The sequence below is a fragment of the Anoplopoma fimbria genome, chromosome 5 (genome assembly GCF_027596085.1).
Source record: "Anoplopoma fimbria isolate UVic2021 breed Golden Eagle Sablefish chromosome 5, Afim_UVic_2022, whole genome shotgun sequence".
Taxonomy (NCBI): Eukaryota; Metazoa; Chordata; class Actinopteri; order Perciformes; family Anoplopomatidae; genus Anoplopoma; species Anoplopoma fimbria.
Window position 1 is genome coordinate 17,413,073 of NC_072453.1, and position 22,783 is coordinate 17,435,855.

The window sequence follows — 22,783 nt, forward strand, 5'->3', positions numbered from 1 at the left end:
GTACGATAAGGAAGTCCACTCTCATGAATGGCTTTTATAATATTCTCTCACCTCGTTAAATGATATATATATGATATGATGATATGATAGACATTATCAAGTAGATTTAAGTGGTGAATCATTCATTTTCAACAACAAATACTTATTTTTTTCTTATAAGAGGAGACAAACTCATCCAAGTTGAACGGGTAAGGCCCATTGGATGATTGGGAAACTTGTTGGATGGTGTTATGAATGCTTTTTATTCTTCTGTTTCAATGAGGGAGCTATCACGCTGTTGAGAGCAAGGACAACGATCTCTAAACTTCGTGGTAAACATGCCTCACTTGTTCGCTGTTGCTATTTCATTGTCAACTATTGAACCAACAATGAATAACTAGTTTATTGGGTCAGCCAACTTCTTGAGACTTATCCCCTTTTCATCACACGGCGGCTCCATGCAAACTCTTTGCTTAAGAAATGGATTTAATTGCATTATCTGACTGAGGTCACAGCTTTTTAGCTACAGAGAAACTAAGATGGCTGCAAATTCAATATATGATCACTCACGCCAATACCAGCCCCCATACACACTCCAGCCTTCCGCACACATCAATGTGTAGCCGGCATCCAATCCCGTCACAGTGTTCTTCAATAAAGTCCCCTCTGACAAACATGATGGAGAGCCACTCTGCTTCAGAGCGGGATACTCAGAAAACGACTTGATGATAAAATATTGCCATCCTGGCAGTTGACTTGCCAATCCAAATTAAAAAAAAAGAAGTTAGAGTGGCCAGGTTTATGCTGCACCCTTCAACCAGCACTATATTTCACGCTTTAACACCTGCTACACACTCACATACACACTTCCTCTCTCTTTCCGGTAAGGAACTGCAAAGTCCAATAACCTAATAAGTAGATCTGTCGTAAGGGCCTTTCATCTCTGGAGATTGATGTTTCATCCCGTCCTAAAACTGGAAGAGATGTTGGTTACATCGTTAACCTCTGAATATAGGTAGTGACCCTCAGTAAAGAGTTGACCAGAGGAACACTCACAGTAGGGATTCTAGAGTAGATGTTTTTTCATCATTTTTTAGGACTTGCTTTACCTTTCTTTTCCCACATGAAGACCTTTTTGAGCTAATACAGTGTTCTACAATAGGACCTTGACACAAGCTTCTTCTGGGTTGCACAGACAGGAAGCCCCTCTACAGGCAACAATCGAAGTGTCCATGAGCGAGACACCTAACCCCAAAATTGCTCCCCGGGCGCTTCATTGCACATAGGGGTGACATGAAAGGTATGTGTATGATCTAACAACGTGTGATCAGCCTGCTTATAGCACTAACAGAGTGTAATGTTTAACATCAGAACATACCTACTGTAGCCAGTCACCTATTCCAAGCAAAGAAAAACAATTTATAGAATAAAATCATTGATTCATAGAGAAAATTCAAGTTTATAAACCTAATAATATCTTTACTTATTAAACACTTAGGCCTTTAAAATGATGTATCTTAAAGTAAAGGGGGTTAGTGCTGGTGTTAAGTTTTAATACAATGTGGCAGTCATATAGATCAGTGGTTCTCAAATGGGGTACGTGTACCCCTGGGGGTACGTGAAGGCACTCCAGGGGGTATGTGAGATTTTTAAAAAATATATTTAAAATTAGCATCCATTCAAAAATCCTTTAAAAATTGTTATTTAATAAATATTCAATAAAATATAAGTGTAAGTTCATAAACTGAATTTAATGCAACAATGCAATCGTCAGTGTTGACAGTTTAATAAATCAGACACTGATGGCAGAGCGCTGTGTATTGCATCTTTTTTTCAACCAAAAATGCTTTGGGCTGGTTAGGGGGTACTGATGTAGCTGATAGGAATGAAACCGTATTTTTTAACTACTCATTTTCTTTTTAATCATACTTCTTGACCATGTCGGTTGGCATGCAGGTCAATAAATTCATCTATTTATTATCACATGATTGTTGAACAAGGACTTTAAAGCCCATTAATAATAGTGTCAATGGTACATCATGAAACAATCCTAAGTCCCGCCCCTCTTAGCTATTGTTACAAGGTTGAACAAGACTGACAAAGAAAGCATGTCAACGCCATGCCGGATTCCGCAGTGTGTGAATTTCTGCAATATAGCTTTAAGAAGCCTACAGCATTGAGGAATATATATTCCCAATGAAAGAACTGTGCTCGGGTATGTTTTCCAACTGGGATGCTGGACGCTGTATATCGAAATGAATGACACCAAAAGGTATTTAGGGGCGGCACAGATAATAGAAACCAAGGAACGAATTCAGAAACGCCTGATGGAGCTCAACCTGTGAGGGTTGTCACATCCTGTAAAGGTTGTGACACCAATATCATTTGACTTAGAGCGAAATGTTACCTTTGAACAGACGTGGCATTTCTAAGGGGAACGTTGACTGGTGTTCTAACAGGTTTCAAGCTTGCTCAACAGTTATTGGACAGAAAGAAAGGAGGCTTGTGTTAGGAAGGGTCAACTGCAACCTACAGTGTCCACTTTGGATAGATTAAGGTTTTTTTATTCAATCTGTTATTTCAGATGTCTGTTTAACGTCAGCCAGCCATTTCATTTAATCCAGTATAAGTACAATAAAACGTATTCAGTGATAGAATAAAAATTTGAGAGATGGGATTTGACACAGTAGAAAGAAACAAAGAAATGAACCATCCAGCAGTTGAGGTCAATGAGATTCCATCCACATGAATTATAAGATGTACCACTGAACCGTCTCCCTCTGTCCAACACATTTAAGGCGCCACTGATGAGGTTTAGTGGTGTTTTATTGTGTGATTTGGAGCCGGGAGGCCATGCAGGGCTAGCAGGCGGAGAGCTATGACTTCTCACTGATGTTTTATATCCAATTATCTTCATGCTGAGTGGAGGGAGGAATGGCAAACACGAGCTAAATGGTGCGTTTCATATGTGGTCAAACTCACTTCTAACCTCGGGCCGGGAACATCAGCTGAGCATGTGCTTCCTAGTCAGGTTGTTACTTTCTTGTATTAGCTGATGCACAAGAACAAGAATACAACCACATAGCTGCTTCCTATTTTCAAATATATCCTTGTATTTTCTGTTCATAAGCACTCTATAATGTAATAAAAATCTCTCTAATATATTGCTATGGCTCCGTCGGCATGCAACAGCCAGCAACACAGCTTTTCTTTATCTAATGTGTCGTTGGTTGTGTGATGTCATGTCATGGCTACCTGTCATATCACTACAAATGTCTTGGTAGTATTGCACATCTGTGTTGCAGCCAGATGGCAACCTCTGGTTCTGAAAACTGAAAAGTGACTTAGTATGCATTTTCTCTAGTGGCCAGCAGGAGGCGACTCCTCTGTTTGCAACACAATTGTATTTTATAGAAGTCTATGAAAAATGACCCTGCTTCTCATTTGATTTATTCCCCCAGTAAACATTGTAAACATGAGTTTATGGTCTCATTCTCTAGTTTCAAGTCTTCTTCAATACAGCATGATGTTCATTTAGTAAATTTTGGTCCCATTTAGAGTCAAACAGACCATAAAGCAGGGTATGCTTTAGGGCGGGGCTACCTTGTGATTGACAGATCACTGCCACTACCACAGCTGTATATGGTTGGAAAAAATCAAGATGGTGATGGCAAAAACGCCGAACTCTAGGCTTCAAAACGGCAGTCCATAAACCAATGGGTGACGTCACAACAACAACGTGCACTTCTTATGTGCAGTCTATGGTTGCAGCAGAGTCGACATGGCATAATAGCACGACTCATGACTGCCTCTTTCCCACAGGGATGTCAAGGTCTGCATGTTTGACAGACATTCAACAGTCTGCTCTGTTCAGATGCAGCAGAATCTGCAAAGATAACAAATGTGTGCTAATGGCAATTACAGTGCAAGTACAGAATACTAGATATGATATGGTGTGTTGTTATGTACAGATAAGACATAAATGTTACAGCAGAGAGATGTGAAGCAAGCCAACAGTGGTAAGAATGATGCCGTAATAAAATGTGAACATATTGTCAGATGGAGAATAGTACTCATGTTTAGATGAGATGAAGAGGCTAGTCCGCTCAAGGCCAAATTCCCAACATGTGAAGTTAATAGCTGTGAATTTTCCCTCTGTTTAATTCTCAGTTTAATAAAAACACGAGGAACAGCAGTGGGATGAAACAAAATACATTTCCACACAGAAAAGGCAATAACCTGAGAAAATAACCATTTTAAATTAAGTTGCGGTTGTGAAGTAGCCCAGGAGTTACGGTGGCTCTCTGCTGAATCGTTCCTGGCATGACAATAAGCTGTCAATGAACACTTGAGACCGTACTCAGCTACGGCAAATCACACTTAATTGCTTTATATTGCATGTGTACCGACATTTTTTCTCCTTCCACTTATTGCAAAACTCCATTTAAAAAAACAAAACAGTGCAATTAGTATCATATTGTGCAGAAGTATCAATATCGGGAAATTAACTCTAAGAAATGTCACGTTTTGAGCACGTCATCACAGAGAACATAGTGAAAGGTGAAAAAACTGAACAAAAATACAACTGCTGGGAGGGAAAAGCAAAGACTTTGGCAGTTGAATTAATTTACAAATGTAGCGAAGCCTGTGCGTCTGCCACTTCACTCACGCAAGATACTCATTTCATGAAGCAAAAAAACGAAACAACTTTTTAATTATGGTTTTATACTTGAGGCGTCGTTGCTCCACTCACGCTTTAAAGTTATTATCATCACTCCCCACTTCCTGCTGTGCTTGGCTTGGTGTAGCTCAACAGTGAGTATCTGGAAGTGAAAATTTGTATTTGGATTCGGATTTGAGGATTTTGATTATTAGCAATAATATCAAATGTCATGGAGGAGTACGACACAACCTTGTGATCCTTTAAGTGCAGTTTCCAGAGGCGGAGAGACGGACGAGACATAATTTGCAATGGTTTATGGGATAAGTTGTTTCTTCACTCTTAAAATATGTATTACACAGTCTTATACCTTTTCTTTTTGTTGCTCAGTATCAAATCCTTTATGGTATATATATTGATCTCGTAAATGGAGGGAATCAATGAGATTTTCACTTCAATATTTGGCCGGTCAGTGTTTTCACATTAGGATTAATTCCAGGTGGGTTGGCTGACCGAGCTAAACTTTAAATTTGCATTACATACAAGTGATTCAACTTCCATAGAAACAAATATCTAATGTCTTCAAAAAATGACTCCCAAACAAACATGTTCAGTGCTACGGGTCGACGACTTCAAATCCTTACAAGTGAGATTCCTAAAAGTGCATTCAAATCTGGAAACAAGAAAACAATACAAAACAGACTTCATCATTTGCAAATGATCAGTAGTTCAATCATTTATAACCTTTAAAGGTCTCACAATGCATAATCAGCAATGCATAATGTATTTTCTTCACATTTTTTCTTCACTTTTTTATCACCGTAAGCATTTTTTTTATAGATATTAATGTTGCAAAATGACTTTTCATGTCCCAAACAAGTTAAGGATGTTGTCAAAAATCAGGGAAAATTGAGTTTTGCAGTGAATATTGATTAAAATAAGAATAAAAAACAATGAACCTGCAGTCTATCTACTTCACATAAAACACACTCAGAATCAGATGACTGGAAAAGAAAGTCACGAGGCAACATTGACAATCTGGCAGGACATAAATGGAAATGCGCCGGTTATAAACTGCAAGGCTGATGTGTGAAAGTGGAAGCAGGTGAGCAGGTGGATGTGAGAGTTTCGTCACTGGGACAGGTGGGAAAGTGTGAGTGCATCTGGTGGATGGATTCAGAATGGAAATGCAGGAGGAGAGGTGAGAATGAGGCTAAATGGAGAGACAGAATGGAAAAAAACAGGAGTGGGGATGACTTTGTGACACTTGAAATCAGTTAGAAAGGCTTTACATGAGCGGGGAAATGTATTCAGCTCTTCCTGGATCCGAGCAATGTCCGATCTCACTAAGCATAGCAGCATATCAGAAGCCGACGTTCAATTCTGACACATTGATGGACAAGTGCAGATGAAAAACCCTTTTTTTGTAAAGTTGAGATTTTTTTGGGGAGGACGGAAAAGCAGATTTAAGGCAAGGGTTTCCTGTCGCCTGGTGTCGTGTTCAATGTACAAAAAAATTGTAGGTGACAGGTGCACCATCAGGCAGAATAATGCACTGTCAAGGGGTAGCATATTCTCCCTTCATCTGCTTCTCAAAAGTCACAGCTCAACATTTTTCCAGGGCTGGCTGTGGATGCACTCCTTTATAGACTGAAAATAGTTGCTTTGAGAAGCGTTTGAGCAATTCGGGAAAAAACTGTTTGCGTGCACCGGTGTACATGAGCAGCCAACAGAGTGCATCCTGGGATTTTTGTGTCTGCGTGGGCTCGTGCTCTGATGAGATGGACTGCTTGTCATGTTTCTGCCAGATATTGGAATAGATTGGCTGCTTGGGTAATAGAGCAATAGAAGACACAAAAGAAGAAAAAAAAATGGAGGAAGTGAAAAACGCAAATGCGATATCATGTCCTGCTGCTCTGATTATACACCAAGTGGTATGGACACACATGGGCTGCCCAGACCACAGTTGACTCATTAGTTTTTGCTACATCTTCTCACCATTACACATTGTTATCATTAAACAGCCTGGTTGCAGTCAAATAATGCATCTGATTTTCAATTTTCTTTTGGCTGATGAGCAAAATATCCCCCCAATGTAGGTGTTAATGAAACTTGTCACCCTGGCAACATCTCCCAGAAGCAGCGCTGCCACGTGCGTGGTTTTACTCTATACATGACTAACTCCATGATGAAGTCATTAAAGTCTGAAATGGATTTTCTTCACTTAATATACAGTTTGAATGTGATGTGTAGAACCTAGTGTTTTTCTTTTCTTCTTTTTAGCCCTGCATCTCTGAGTATATATGTAACATGTTTGGTTGCTAAGTCAACAAAAAAGCATCCTGCATGAGTCATGTTGTAGTTCACCACCTTTTCTCTTTGAATCCATTACTAGAAACCCTTAACAGCTGCTTTAACCCCGGTTCTTCATGTGAATTACTGTCTAACACAGTAGATTACACTTCAAATGCAAGCTATCTGTGGAGCTGTATGTTCCTCCTAGCTCTAATGACTGTTGAGGCATCTTTCAGATCATGTAGGGTTTGATATTTTTGCTTCAGTTTGTGGAATTTTCTGCAGTCTCGTAAAATAGATTTTGGATGCCATTGGGACAATTAAGCTTTGTTTTGGTTTTATGACCAACGCCTTCTTTGTTTTGTTCATGCTCACCATTTCAATCAACCTTGTTTCCAACAATAGCAGGAAGCTGTTTTCTGCAAATAAGATTTTCCCCCATTTTACGCTTCCTGATCGACCGAGTAAAATATGTTTCTCAGAAGTTGGTTGAGACCAAAACAGAGTGAAAAGGAAAAGTGAATACAGTGCTGCAGGAATGAATCCTAAAGTCAAGGCTTTATTTAATGGTTTAATTATATATTTGCATAAAATAAGGTATGTTTTAATGTTTTGTTCTACGACATAAAATACATTTTTGTAAATACCCCGCTTGTGTCTTGTAAATAGGCAGTTGCTAACAACTGGCTAAATGAGAATACAAAGCGTCATCACTCTGAACTCTAGTCAGCCTTTAGCCTCTTGGTGTTGACAGGAAGTCATGTTAGTGTGTTTTAGTTTGTTTAAGGCCTAAAGTGTTTTAGTTTGTTTAAGGCCTAAAGTTACCTTCAGCAGAAATAGGTTTGAACTGAAGAGTGAACTGACCAGGACACAGAGCACTGGCTGGACATGGTACTAGAGGGCTGCTGGCTAATGATATTGTTCCTTATTTGGGAGATTTTGTCCTCTAGAAAATTACTACTTTTTTTTTTACACAAAAAAGTGGTGTTTATTTGTGAAGATTATCTTGCTGAAAAAAACATGTAGGTATCATAAACTTTTTTTTGCCACAGAGCTTATTTTCTGCAAGAATCTAAAATACAACTTTCTGGTTGGCCTACAAAAATGCATGATACCTGCAGCGCTCTATATTGGGTTTACAATTGTTTGGTGGAAAGAGACAACTTCAATGTGGTGCTGGCAGTAAATCTCAGATCTTTTTCTGTATAAGATAAGAACTTATTTAATCAAATCCAGGTAACTTTAAATGTGGAGGAGAAGCTTGTTTTATAGTTGTGTTGTGAAAGTGGTTCATTCATAACTGTGGTGATTGGTTAACGCAATAATCTCAGATTCCTATGGGGGTTACAAGTATCAAAAAGACGTGGCAATTATATCAACCTAACAACCTTGAAAGTGATACAAATTGATGTAAAAAAATAAGTGATGAGTAAAACTGAAAATGGAATTTAAGTTTCCTCTGTTAATCAGTCAACATGAAAGGCCTCTCACCTTGTGTGTAACATTGCTGAAATGTTTTACCCTTTACATTTTTCTGATACCATTGCAGGGACAATCAAAGCAGAATTGAAAGTATCGATTTACTGTATTATTCCATCAAAGCACTTTAATGCAACTACTGTTCATCCTTGGACAGAAGTAACACCACTCTTTTGTGCCGCTTCAGGACGTAATCACATCGTGCACAATAACATAAAACTTCCTCAATATTTCATAAAGTTGCCAGCACACTCTTGACACACACACGTTGCTATGTTTTCCTCTCATTCTATTCACCAATTCAAATGTATTGTTAAGGCAAAACTAATGAATTATTGTACTTTCTATGTTGCTACATTCATAGATGATGAATGCATCAGAAATGCAGTTCTTTGAACATATAAAAAAAAAAAAAAAATGATGCTTTTAATTGCTTCCCTCAAATTGCTTTTCTCGATTCATCACTGTTCATCATGTAATGAAATGTGCCGCCCAATCAATTAATTATCCTGTGTAATTATTTATTAAAGCTTGATTGCATTTCCTCTGCAACACTGAGGAAACACACAGAAATGTATTAGTTTTTGGCTATTAAAAGACAATATTACTGGATTAATTGAAGGATTTATGCAAATGAAATGTTGAACTATCTTTCTATCTATCCATCCATTCATAAAAAATATTTTTTAAAAACACAAATTTTGAAGAGTTTTACTGCTGTGTTACAGACATTACTAATGTAAAAAAACACATTGAATAGCATTAGAAAATATTTGCTGCCAGGATTAGGTCCCTGTTTGTTTGTTTGTTTGTTTGTTTGTTTGTTTGTTTGTTTGTTTGTTTGTTTGTTTGTTTGTTTGTTTGTTTGTTTGATAGTGAAACCTCTCGTTCACACATGCACCACTTTAAGACCAAAATGGCAGGTTTGTTGTGAACGAAATCATTCCTGTCAGGGCAGAACCACTTGGTCAAACCTGTTAAACCTGAAGACACGCCTGCCCTGTTTGTGAGCCGAGGCTGACACAGAGACCGACACCCTTTTACTCAGTGTGTGAGTGTCTGCGAAGGTGAAGCTGTGTGTTCACTCCTCTCTTCTTAGAAAAGTCTACTCTGCAACAAGAAGAGATTCAAGCCGACAGAGAGGCGACTCTGAAAGCAAAGGGGTAAGACCGCTACTCCTTTTTTCTCTGCTCTTAACGGCCGCCTCGCACTTCCCCTTTCCGAGTTGCTTTCATGGTCGACGAGGCTGATGGAATTTCATTACTTATGATTGAAAACCAATGGAGTTTTGAAAGCAGGACGAGATGGAAAGGTGCACTCAAAATGCCGGCGTACCCTCCAGATGCCAGCAATCTAATTTAGTGTCAGTGGTAATAAATGGGGAGCCACCCGATGGCACAGATAAGATGTTATTTCACCATCAGGGTTATCACTTAATATCTGATAATGTCTGTGGGGAGCAATTGTATCCGACAGTTAAAACAGGGGGGCCTCAACTCCTGGCACGAGAAATGATCATCAGTGTGGAAGAATTGTTAATCTGTCAAATCAATGTGACTTCACTCAATAAAGTGTTCATAAAGGGACCTGAGTGGAGGCCGCACTGTTAATAATTTCTCTTTAATGAAACTCAACAGTTCTGTTCTCGGTTAAAAAGGTGTTTTAAAGAGAAGACTTCTTCATCACACGGATTCAGTCGCGTTCACCGGCCTGTCAAGTGATTTCTCATTTAGTTTGTGTGTTCGATGAGACAATTTCCTCTTCGTTTTGAGGAAGTGTTTGAAGCAGGAATTCTACTTGGGTAGGTGCAAACATTCCTTGAACCGGAGTAAGATGAGGATTGAAAAGCAAAACGCAGCTTAGTACGTGCAATGAACAAAAGGTTGACTCACAGAATTCACGGAGCTGCCTAGACTCAAACAAACAAAACAACATCAGGGCGTCATGACATTTTGGACTCTGGATGACGATTTTGTAAGGAAAGCTTGTATTGTGAGGCTTGAGAGAGTGGGAGTCGACACATAACATGGTTCATAACACAATGTGTGTTCAGCTATGGGTATATATATAATACATTCCTGTCATTGTCTTCCCAGGTCTGATCCATCTATCCTCAAGCCGTTATACATTGTAATAAAAAAATACATCATGGGAAGAGATAGTGAAGAGTGGGATGACAACCGCGGGGACACGATGCAGGATCAGCCTCCGAGATATGAGGAAACGGAGGGTAGAAAATCGGGGAGCAAATGTCCAAAGTGCTGCTTGCAGACGAGGGACTGTCTGATGAGCCCGGAGTGCGGCCGGGGGCTTCAGATCGCCAGCGTCATCTCCATGTGTGGGATGTGCATCCGCTGGTTTGTGTGTAAGTCTCAACCTCAATTGAAATCATTTTCTGCTTTGATGAGTTTAAATATATGCAAGTACAAATATATTACCCCGACGTCTAAAAGGTGAATATGGGTTCATTTGTGTCTTTCCATCAGTGTTTGTTTACTATAATTAAAATTCCACCAAAGTGGAAATCCCCCAAAATATACATTTTTCATTCGTCATGTTATTATTTTCTTTCTTATTTTAATTGCAGAACATAACCTTGGACATCAGGAGCAGTTTTTTCCGGGCCTCATTGATTCTCATCCTCCCCCAGCACCCGTCATTAGATTCACTCCGTACGGTTTTTCATCTAGACCGAGAGGAAAATATTCTCTTTCAGTCCATTTCATCAGCTAAAAAATGTTTTTATTTCTGCATCTACAAGTTATTTATTAAACAAAAGAAACTCACTGTCTGTATATAAAATAAACTAAAGAGACAATAATGATATATGAATGGATGAGTGTGACTTTGATCTGCATGTCTTTGTGAAATGTTTATTTGGACGCCTGTCTGATTGATCAATTCTGGTTGATCAAAACATATTTATGGTGTAGCAGTTTTCAGTAATAATACGAAATAACTGTAATATTATGATGGTAATAAACTAGATTTACGACACATCGTAACCCCGACATCTTCTCTTAAATGATGAGTATGATGACCAGATGGTAGTGGAAGAACCTGTCAGACATCTGAACTAATGAAAAACTTTAAATAAAGCTTTCAGTAACAACAAGGACAAAAGTGTATTCAATTCAACACCACTAATGATAGAGACCTGTAGTTAATTAAAAGCCTTTGACGAGCATGATGTAACTATGTGACATTCTAACGGCTGTCAACACCCTCGCCTGAGGTCATTTGGAGAAAGTTGCTCAGTGCACACATAATAAGCAAGCTAACATGGAATATATTTCAATTTTTTGTGATTTGTGATGGCAATAATGACATTGCAGCCTCATTGTGTCTCTTTTTCTATACAAAAATGATAAACTGGTGGACAAATGCATGAAAACCAGGACTGACCATATTTGTAGGAGACATTTGTGCACCCCACATTTTTTCTTTTACACAAGTACGTGTCTCACATGTCGTCCAGAGAAAGGCGTGGGTGGACGGCAGAGGTCGAGGCATTGTGGGGGGAAATCAGAAATCAGTGCTGAGATCCTCGGTGCACATGCAATTCTGTGTTGGCATTCCTGGTGAAGAATGAGCAACAGCAGGTTGTTTTTTTCAAGTTTTCAAATATTTCAGATGAATAGGCATCTCTGTCTGACCCTGAGGGTGCAAAAAAAAGAAAAAAAATAGAAGTAAGAACTCCCCTGGATCTGAGTGCTCCTTTGGAATTTGAAAATGCATTGTCCGGGTTCAACAAAACCCTCACATACTGAAGCTTGATCATGTTTGGGGGGAGTTTCAGCTTTTTACTTTTGCTCGGGATCAGAGACATTGGCTCGCACTGCCCTGATATACATGGTCGTTCCACGTCTAATCGCGTTTCCTGAATCTCTACAGTTAAGGTGGCCGGTGCAAAGTGAGGTTGACCTTTTAGTCAGAATGGCCACAATTATAAGGATGAGATCCAGGTTTAAAAATAGCAGTATTTTACCTGAAACTTCTGTTACTGCAACACTAATACTTCCTGTTGCTGCCTCAAAATTCAGGTTTGCCACTGGCCAACCATTGTAAGGATGTTATTGAAAAAAGCTAACTTAGTAGCTAAAAACAACACACTGCCATAATGCAATTTGACTTTTACGTTTATTAACACAACGACCTGCAAACTACCAGCCTAACATATTTTATATATCTCTCAACATGGATTATTACAGACCAACTAAAGTAACACAATAAATCCCTCGTTTCTCAAGCAGCTGTGAAAATTTGAAAACTCTTGCAATAGATATCTTTCATCACCAGATCCCAAAGATACAACTAAAGAGCCCACAATGTAAATGCTTGACAATTTTCAATTCTTGTATGGTAATGTTGAGGTTAAAACACACAGGAACAAGTATGGAGTCTTTGAGCACCATTGATTGCTGAGAACGAAGTATCTGTCCTTTATCTTCCTCTTTTTCTGTTTCATTTAGTGTTATATGATTTCATTTCTTGTTCTCTTTCTCTGCATTTCTCCCTTTAGCTGCAGCCTCTTGTGTGCCACTGTGTCAGCAGAGGCATCACAATACAGGGGTGACATTTCAAGGAGACAGATTAGGGCCTCTCGCCAATTAATTTTGCCTCCCTTCCCCTGTTAAATACACAATCAACCAAAGGCAAAATGTCAGTGAAACAAACGAGGAGCCGCCATGTGGTTGACAATTACCGCCAAGCACCTCAGAAATGCCAATACGTTAAAGTGGGAGCAGTGTGTGAGATGAATGGGGACAAACGGCAGTCTTTGAGGAGCCATGTAGCAGCAGCGCTGAAACAGGCATATTTGTTCCTTCCCTGCCATGGTTATGGATTTAGTGACCGACATGTTGCTGGAAAGGTCAAACGTTAACTCGGTTTGGATAGATGTCTACCATATATGTTAATATCTTCTGCAATATGTATAATAACCATCACAGGAATGGAAGGGATGGATGACTTTACTCATTACTCACTGAAAAGGTACATCACTTTACTAATTACTTATTGGCAGAAGTACTCTGTTACATCATTCCTTATATTGCTTTCTGTTGCTCACTTCAACTCGGTCAAAGGGGCCTTCCAACATCTCCAAAGTCTCCACACACAGATCGCAGAGGAGGGAACTGAGACATGATGGTTAAACAAGCAGCCAGCATTCAGATGGAGGACTCAATGACCATCAACAGCTAGTTTATCAGCAGTGACCTCATGCAGCACTACAAAATGGCCGACATTGAAGCCACAGATTAACAGACCCTCCAACTCTGAACAAACCCCAGGTGATTACTCAGTGTAGACACAACAATGGTAAACCAACCAGTTTAGAGGACACAGCATATATAAAAAATGGGACGCTAGCCACCTTCTCACATCATCATCCCCCTGGCTAATCTCTATGAATAGATTTTGTATTCATATGCTTTTTCTAAAACTTTGGTATTGGAAGCGTTCTGGTTCCTGTTTGTAGCCCTAGTAGTATTGATTGGTCACGTTTGTGCAGGTTTTGGTTGAATGGAGGTAAACAGACCGTTTGGACAGCAAAAGAGGCTGAAACCATTGGCTGAAATGCAATCTCAGAACTAACCGGCGAACTTCTGATGATGATTTAGCTCTTTTTTGGGATAGAATTAACTTGTTAATTGGCTACTTGTGAAACACGTCGTTTCTCCACTCCAGTCTCACATCTTTAGTTGCTAATCAGACTGTAAACAACAAGCGATGAACGGAAAAAGAAGTCTTGGCACCAAAAAAAGAGTGTTACTGGAATTAGTAACTGTAACGTAAATTGGAAACCACATGTTAACCAGGAAAAGCATGTTAACCTGAAAGCCTCAATTGCAAAGTGTCGGGGTCCTCTTAAATCATAAGACAATTATTTTTAATTCGTAATTGTCTCTAAAATATATTTTAAAAGCGTACTAATGCCCAGCAGATTTCGTTGGACGGGACCCTCCGATTGCCACAGGGTATTTCATACACTGTTCAACATGTTACTCAGTAATGTATAACTGTGTAGCACAACCTTATTCTGACAAACAGCTGCAGGTCAAATGGTCAACAGCATGTGTTTGAAGGGCTAACAGACAGAAAATGCACACATCATATCTAAATCAGCCAGGCTCGCCAATCGGCTAAAAATCTAATTGTCAACAGAAACCAAGCTGTGAATGTAAGGGAGGGAAAGAGGGAATCATATTGGTGTCCACAGGTGACCCTCTGTGGGGGGGGCACAGACGATGTTAAAGGAGAACCAAATCTACTTCACCAGGAGCAAATCCACATTGAGTTCGAGCAGGATTTCAAGCTGCTCCTGTTGTGAACGGGATCCGGCCCTCGACCACGTTGCCAAGGCTCCATCTGCTGCTCCCGCTCCGAGCCATTCTCATCTCTCCACCACGTTATTTATAAGGCTAAATGTGCCAAAACCTGCCTCCTCCCAACCCCCCCGACGGAGACAAGGTAAGAACGGAGGAAACCCGGTCAGGTGTGCTTGCTGGTGGGCTTCATCCTGTTTGTCAGGATGGAGGAACAGAAAACCCTCCTTGGTCTTCCACGAGCCATTTTAATCGCCTTCTTTTGCCAAGATGCACAGCCGGCCCGGCCTGTGATTGACTTGGCCCGTGGCCCGCCTCAATACAATTTGTTGCATAAATGCTAAATCGATGGGTCATTACACTAATGAAATGACATGACGGAGGGACATGATCCTGCAGCATCAAGGTTCTTCATAGCTTCTGGCCCTGGTTGGGTGCCAAGATTCGGAAAGGTTTTAGAAAAGCTAAATCTGTGAAATTCCTTGAAGTTGATGGTGTAAATGGCCTTGAATCCAGCCTGTGGCAATTTCTCTGTCTCTTAATGTGTACTCCCTCCACACAACAACTAAACCAACCATTATTGGTGTGATTCCTGGTTCAGCCTCCCATGAAAGCACGCATTAACATCTGTTTCCACTGATGAGAAATATCAAATCACTCTGCACTTATTGACTAGGTCCACTCTCAGGATAAAAATACAGATTATATGGTATAAAAGGTCTTTTTTATAGTTATTCAAACTGAAGACGAGTAAAATGCAGCCTGTGGCATCTTGGAAGTACACTCTCCATTTAAGATGTCCAGACTCATTCATCTTACAGAGTCACAATCCACATTTTACCAGGAACCTTGAAGACTTGCTCAGACTATGTCTGGGACTTTTTTTTTCTGATGAACTTTTTTTTTTTATCTCTATACCTTTTACTGCCACCATGAAGATGAAAGGAGAAAAAAAAGTGATAAAAATATTGGGATATGCACTGTTTGTGTGTGTTGCACCTGTGCTTGTGTATGTTGCAGAGAGAGAGGAAGCGAGAGGGAGAGAGACTGTGACAGAGAAAGAGAATGAGACAGAAAGAGATGAGATTTGTGATCTCATCTGTTCACCCAGGGCCTCTCTCCAGAGCGGCCTTTTACTGTCGTCAATCATCTCCACGGAGACATCTTAAAACTCTGATGGATGGGGAGCTTTGTTGCATCTCAAACATGCCTGTGATACACACTTGGAGAGGTTGTGGATCGAAGCCAGCCGCTCTGTGTTGGGCTTGATTACAGTTCCAAAGACCATTTGGGCCTCTTGTTTAAGCAAATGGTAAAGCTACATGTTATTGGCAGCCAGTAGTGGAAGAAGTTCTCAGATCTTAGAATATAAAAGAAGCAATAAAACGGTGTAGAAATACTCTGTTACAACTATTTATAATATTAATTAAGTTGAATTAGCAGGAGTACGGTAAAAGTACTCCAGAAAGTCCCTTTTGATAATAAAGTATATTACATTATAATTAGTGATGCATTCATGTGTACATCATTGTGATGTTGCAGCTGGTAAAGGTGAAGCTAATTTAAATTATTTTATATATTGCTGCTGTGTAGCTTAACTTTAATAATATATCATAATTTAGTAGTTGATTTCCATTTTTATGTCAATACTCTAAAGCTGCAAAGCAACTGCAACTGTAAAATTAACTTAATGGAGTAAAAAGTACAATATTTGAGTAGAAGTAGAAAGTACCATGAAATGGAAGTGATTGAGTAAAGTACATCAAAATGGTACTTAGGCACCAGTTAATCATGGTGGCCTTAGTTTTTGGACAATACTGCCTATGAAGAAAGCCAGCTGAGATGATTCCATTACATGTACAAGTATGAGTTGAATTGCAGGTCTTATATTAAAGGAACAGTCACGCTGGTTTTGATTAAACCACCAAGATACAACATCTTAATTAGTGAGTGTTAGAGGTGCTGGTAGGCTGATTTATTTTGTTTAGACAGAGCTAGGCAACCCGCTCCCAGTCTTTATGCTAAGCTAAGCTAGCTCGGCTGTAGCTTCATATCTAGCGAAGATGATTTGAGAGTGGTATCAATCTGCTTGTCTTAATTTCTGAAAGAAAAAAACCGAAATGTAGAACTGTTCCTGGTCTTGAATTCATGGAGAGATAATTGTTGGTAAAGGTTTGGTCCAGGTACCGAGCATTGCAGGTGCAGGGCAGGAATGGCTTTGTATGATGCTAATGTAGTAAGACAGTGGGTTCATGAGATGCATGGATTGTCCATGTATCAGCCATAAACAGCTGTCGTATGATACCTTATATTATATATAAAAAATTTTATCACCTGAGTGTAAAACTAGAATTCCTGCCTTGCAGTTGTATACCTCCACCAACCAGTCATGTTGAAGTCATCATCATTTAATCCTTTTAGATATTATTGTGAAATTGTGATAATTAGCATATGAATTATTGAGTTAAGGCCAAAAACATGTCAGGTGAGATCCCCTTGACCTTTGACTACTTAAATCTAATCAGTCAACCTTGAAACTATACCATAGTAGAGATATGAGGAGATCATTGTGTTCGTCTCTTGAATAATGTGCAAAATGTAGACCTAGAGTATTATGTTGCTCGAGGAGGGATACACCAGCAAAGTGGACGGGTGATTAGAAATCGGTTCTATAGGGAGCTGGGAGTAACGTAACGGCTTCTCTGTTTGGCAGACAGCTCGTCTGCTTCTCTCTAAGAACAAGGTCTCTGTGCCTTACGTTCTTGTCTTCCAGCAAACAAACAAAGCTAATGTAATCCTCAGCTTCCTTAAAGCCTGATCAGAGCGAGTCAGGGTCAGCAGGACCAGACAGATGAAATGCACACGGCGTCTCATTAGCGTCACAATGGCTCTCCGCAAGGATTAGGCGGGCTGCTTTCACTGCATTTTCACAGCCAAGACCAACTTTAACACCCAGCTCTGCTCCTCGCCCAAGGGAGGTGGGAGAAGAATTCAATGTACTCGCTGTTTTCCTGAATTCTTATGAGAACTTCAACAAGTCTTTTGGCTGGCGGCCTTTACAGCACTCACTTTGTCAGCATAATTCACTGCCATTAGAGCTGGCGATATAAAAGGGCACCCAAGGCTAATTCTAGAGGACAAGAAGTGCTTTCACTCAATCTTTCGACAGAGACAAAAAAAGAGCCATGAAGTCCCAAACAGTAATGGGTTGGTGCAATACACTGTAGACATTTTCTTCTGTAAGAAAGAAAAGAAGAAAAAAAATGCAACTCTTTAAGTTTAAGTCTTTAAGAAAGTGTGACTGGCAGCACTGAAAAACCGTGATGTCATAGAGACGCTGTTCACTGTGAGCTACGAATCACTTTACAGGTTTAACTTTAACTACAAACTGTCCTTCAAAATAGTTGTTCTGACATTTAAAGGAGCAGTTCGTAGGCTTTACTGGCATCTAGGGGTGCAACATTTCTAGATCGGTGAAAATTCAGACGTGCATATGCTACGTAAATATAGGACAGGTGTGTTAATAGTTGTGTAATCAGCCTTATCGATACTCATGTGCGCCACTTACTATGTTTACATTGTGCACGGTCAAGAACAATAGATGCCCAGCTGAGGATTTATGTCTGTTGCTGGCACTGCTCGTGGTTAAAAGTCCTGTGTTTGTTTGACCTATCCGCCATAATTGGTATTTTTTCACTATCTAAACTACATCACTAGCTCTGACTGTTGCATAGTCACATTTTAGATTTGTGTGATCTAGGATACTATGGAAACATGGCGGTGCAACATGGCTGACCTTGTGAAGAGGACCTGGTCCCAATGTAGATATGTAGGGCTCATTCTTAGCTGAAGAAAACACAACAATTCTTAGTTTCAGGTGACTATACACTTATCGAAACAAAGACTTCTAATATATCCTTCTAAATCTAAAACACTGGTCTTTGAAGAATACAAATGATCAGGGTTTGGGTTTCATATCAAATCTAATGATCTAATGTACTGAAGTACAGAGCCAAAACAATCAAAAAGCATATCACTGCCCGAATACCTTTTGAATTGACTGCACAGAACAAGCTCATACAACATACATCAAAGTACAAATCTTGACACAAACCTGAATACACAAAAAAGAAACAATATCAATAAAGCTCATTAAGCACAACAGATCCAGGTCCTTTCTGCATTCAGTCAGTGTCTTCTAGGATAAGTCAACAAGCTCTCCACCAGCTACAGAATCCAGAGCCTTTGAAAGACTCCAGGATGCATCAAAAGCAAACCCCCATCTTATAAATATGGTGTGAATCAAAAAGCAATTTAGATTGCATCAACATGGTGGTTGCACAAACTCCCTTTCTCCAAGATCACTTGTTCTTTTGATAGAGAGGACAGCTGTTACAGGTGAAATTGCCAAATAAAAATCAGACGGATTCCCATCAGATGTGTGTGTCCAACACTCTTTGAATTTAAGATGAATTCCATTTGAGGTGAAATCTGATTAAATTCAGCTTCAGAGGCTCAGAGCAAAACAACTTACTAAACATTGCTCGTTAGTTCTTTAAAAAATGTGTTTGTCTGTGATCCTCAATATTTATGTGTCTGTTTATTTAAAAAAAAGAATGAAAACATTTTGCTCGGCCAAGATTTTGTTGGCTGTTTTATGATCTTGTAATTCAAAGCAGACATTGGTTAAAACATTGTAATTGTAAATGTGGGTTGCTCGGTATAATTTCGTGGTAAGAAGGTTTCTCTTTGACTCCCAGAGAACCGAATATTTGTGAAGTGTTCTGAGAAAAGGATCTTAAGGAAGGCGAAGGAGTTATTTTTCTCCGTTTCCCATTTCCCCAGCGATCTCAGCCTGTTGAAGCGATGACGTCATTGGGGAATAGTTAGAACCGCAACCAAGGTTATTGCTTCTTCGATAGCACCATTTGTTACTCGGCATTGTGTGAGCCTCATGGTACGGCAATTTAATGGCATTATGTAACTGTGAGGCTAAAAATAAAGAGACCCCAAATAAGTGGAACCATCATAGACCATTAATTCAGACGTGACACACTAAAAGCTTTCCAGCAATTACAAGAACAGTTTCACATTCTTCAAACAATTGTTCAGTTCAATTTAAAAGCTACTTTGATTCTTTTTGATAAAAGTTAGAACTTTTATACTACTAAAAAAGAAAGACATGAAAGCATGAACTGCATGATATCAACTGATGACTAACTTGCTTGTTTAATATCATACATGAAGAACAAACAACAAATCGAATAAATATAGTAATAAATAACACAGTATAACTAATACAGCAACCAAACTCAAGGTTTATTTGTTCTGGAGCTTTGGATCTTATTACACAATCCTCCTCAGCAGATGGAGTTTGTTTTCCATTTTCCTCAGCATTGATGTTGGCTAAAATAATAAATAAGGAAAATCATGTGTTGAAATCTCCAGAACAGATACTGAAAGAAGCCACAGGACTTTTATTTTTTTGTTGTTGCAATAATGGACTCAAATTCATACTTATATGTAAGTATATGTTATATAAATGGTAAAATATCTAGGCTTTTAAGCAGATAAATATAGTCAAATTCTTGTCTGGTTAAAAGCATGTTGAAAGTATATCTCTTAGATTAAAAGAAACCCTACATTTGTTTGTGATATTGGTATATATGGTATATTATAAACTATAACTAATATATTTTTCCCCCTCAAAAATATTTTCTAGAAGATGGATGGGTGGATGAATGCATAACTTACTCTGCTCTTTTGTAATGGAATTAATTAATTTATGCATATGATTTAAGGATGTTATAAGAAAAACCAGACCAGCACCTGTTGCATGGGTGACGATATATAAGCCACGAATACACCCAGAGACACCGTAAAAGTAGGAACACAATGCTTGGCTACTTGGCAGAGGAAATCAATGACCAGAGTGGGAAGATAGCTGAGACAAATGTTTTGCATTCAGCGGCTGGTGCATTAATAATGGATGATTAGATATCCCATTAGCAATCACATTTCAAGCTTCTCACAAATTTGTTCACAAGCGAGGTCAGAAGCATGGAAGTAATAACCGGCAAACTAATCCAGAGGGGAAGTTGTATTGAATATGAGAGATCAAGAGGTATGCAAATTCTGCCAAAACAGAGAGAAAGTAAAAATGTGCTGTGGTGATATAATCACTGATTGAAAAAAAAGATAGGATGCAAGCCACTGGGCATTTCTAGAGATATGAAGGAAATTACTTTTCAGCAATTAATTCTCTGTGGAGATTTGGTTCCGTGCTGTTAGGTGCCTGATCTTTGTGACGCTGATGATCATATAATCATTTGACTAAAATGCTAACAAAACTATTTTTGTAAGAACCACATGGGTTAACGATGGCACCCCAGGTCTGGGAGCCGTAGCCACATACATGTTCTAACTAGCTTGGTCAGTGGCCCTTAGCATTCAAATTATGACGCTCTAGTTACCCCTCTAGTGTCCAGATTTACTTCTGTTTTCACAGCAAACATACAGTTTCTGCTTGATACTTACAGTCGTTTTTTAAAATAAACTTCCAATGTAGGTTCACCTAGTTAATTAGCTTTAATTGTGCAACAAAACTACTTGGTTAAGTTGGATAGGCTTTAAGTACATATGTTAAAACAAAACCAAGGTAAAAGAAGTAAAGGTTAAGACAATGTTGACTTTCTGGTATTTTGTTGTTTTCTCACAGACTCCTACTGTATCCTCGAGTGGAGCAGCACAGAATGCGCTGCTCCACTCTGCTCCACTTCCCCTGTCCTTTTCCTGTCAAAACATCTGCGGTAATTTGCTCGTGTCCATTCATGTCTTAAGCTTTTGTTTTTCACAGCAGACACTTTGACTTGCCGTAGCAGGAAAATGGGTGGAACAACTCCTGTTAACGGTGGCTAACTTCCAAAAGCCGGGCCAGTGTGTGTTCATGCACAACACCTGGACCCTTGAACTGAATGCAGCCATAAAGGCATGTTATTAATTACAGTCATAACCTATTGACTCTGTGTGAACAGCCTGAACACATCTTTGCCTTGCCTGCAGTCTGACCAGTTTCAATCAATTCAGCATATTGCACAATGTACATTAGCTCCCAGTGTGTTTTTATGTCTCCATAACCGTCACTTGCAGCAGTCTGGTTCAGTAGGCTGGAAAGTGACCTTCTCCACAGTATATTTTACACCAGGCCCCGGTGGCCCGATGCCCTCTGTTCCAGCTGGAACACACTGTTCGCCGACAGATGCCACATTAGGCAGCAGCAGGACCCCAGCCCCCCCTCCCCCCTTAAAAATCCCTCCACTGTCACTTTGCAACGGCCTCTCATCTGGAACTGGACTGCATCTGCGCGTGTCTGCGTGTGTGCGCATAAACCAATGAGGTGAGGGGTCTCCAAGGCCCAGGCCATCAGAGTCACATTGGACATGTGCGCACATGTTTACACTTAAACCCTCGGAAAGGCCCTCAGGACGGTTCTCCGACTCTGAAGTGCTGATGTTTCCCCTCATCCCATCCGGAGCTGAAATGATCCGTGTGCGCTTTAGAGATAATGGTGGGGTAATTTTGTTTCAGCGCTGTTACGTTTCATCTGAGAGCTACCTCACATTATACAATTAGTTTTTATTACAAAACAATAAAGCTGCACTTCGATAACATCGGAGTAGCTTCAAGAGACAGATTTAAAACCTTTTTACTTTTGGCTGTCCAAAACAATTTTTATATTTTTTGGTAACATCCTCTGCATATTACCTTCTGTCTTTGTAAAACATGCTTGTATCTTTCAGGTTATTAAAGTGAAGAGAGAATATCCTGTAGCTTTGTCTTAGCCATGACACTTGACCAAAATCCTCTGTAAACACCCACCACTAAGCCCGTAGCAGGCTTTTGAGACGAACCTGTAAAGATTTCAGTTCTTGAATATCCTTGGACAGCTCTCTACTCCAGCTTTAGAAGTGAGGGAATCAGGAAGGCTGTCAAAAACTGAAAGAAGTATTTCTCTCTGTGGAAACTTGTTATTGCGTTTGAG

General features: G+C 39.6%; 1 long non-coding RNA gene across 1 annotated transcript; it reads left to right on the forward strand.

Moving 5' to 3' along the window:
- The first annotated feature begins 9,462 nt into the window (after positions 1–9,462).
- Positions 9,463–11,520, forward strand: LOC129091740 (uncharacterized). The gene is made up of 3 exons (XR_008531232.1): positions 9,463–9,576; positions 10,510–10,778; positions 11,001–11,520. It is a non-coding gene; the product is annotated as an uncharacterized LOC129091740 (long non-coding RNA).
- Positions 11,521–22,783: the final 11,263 nt, after the last annotated feature.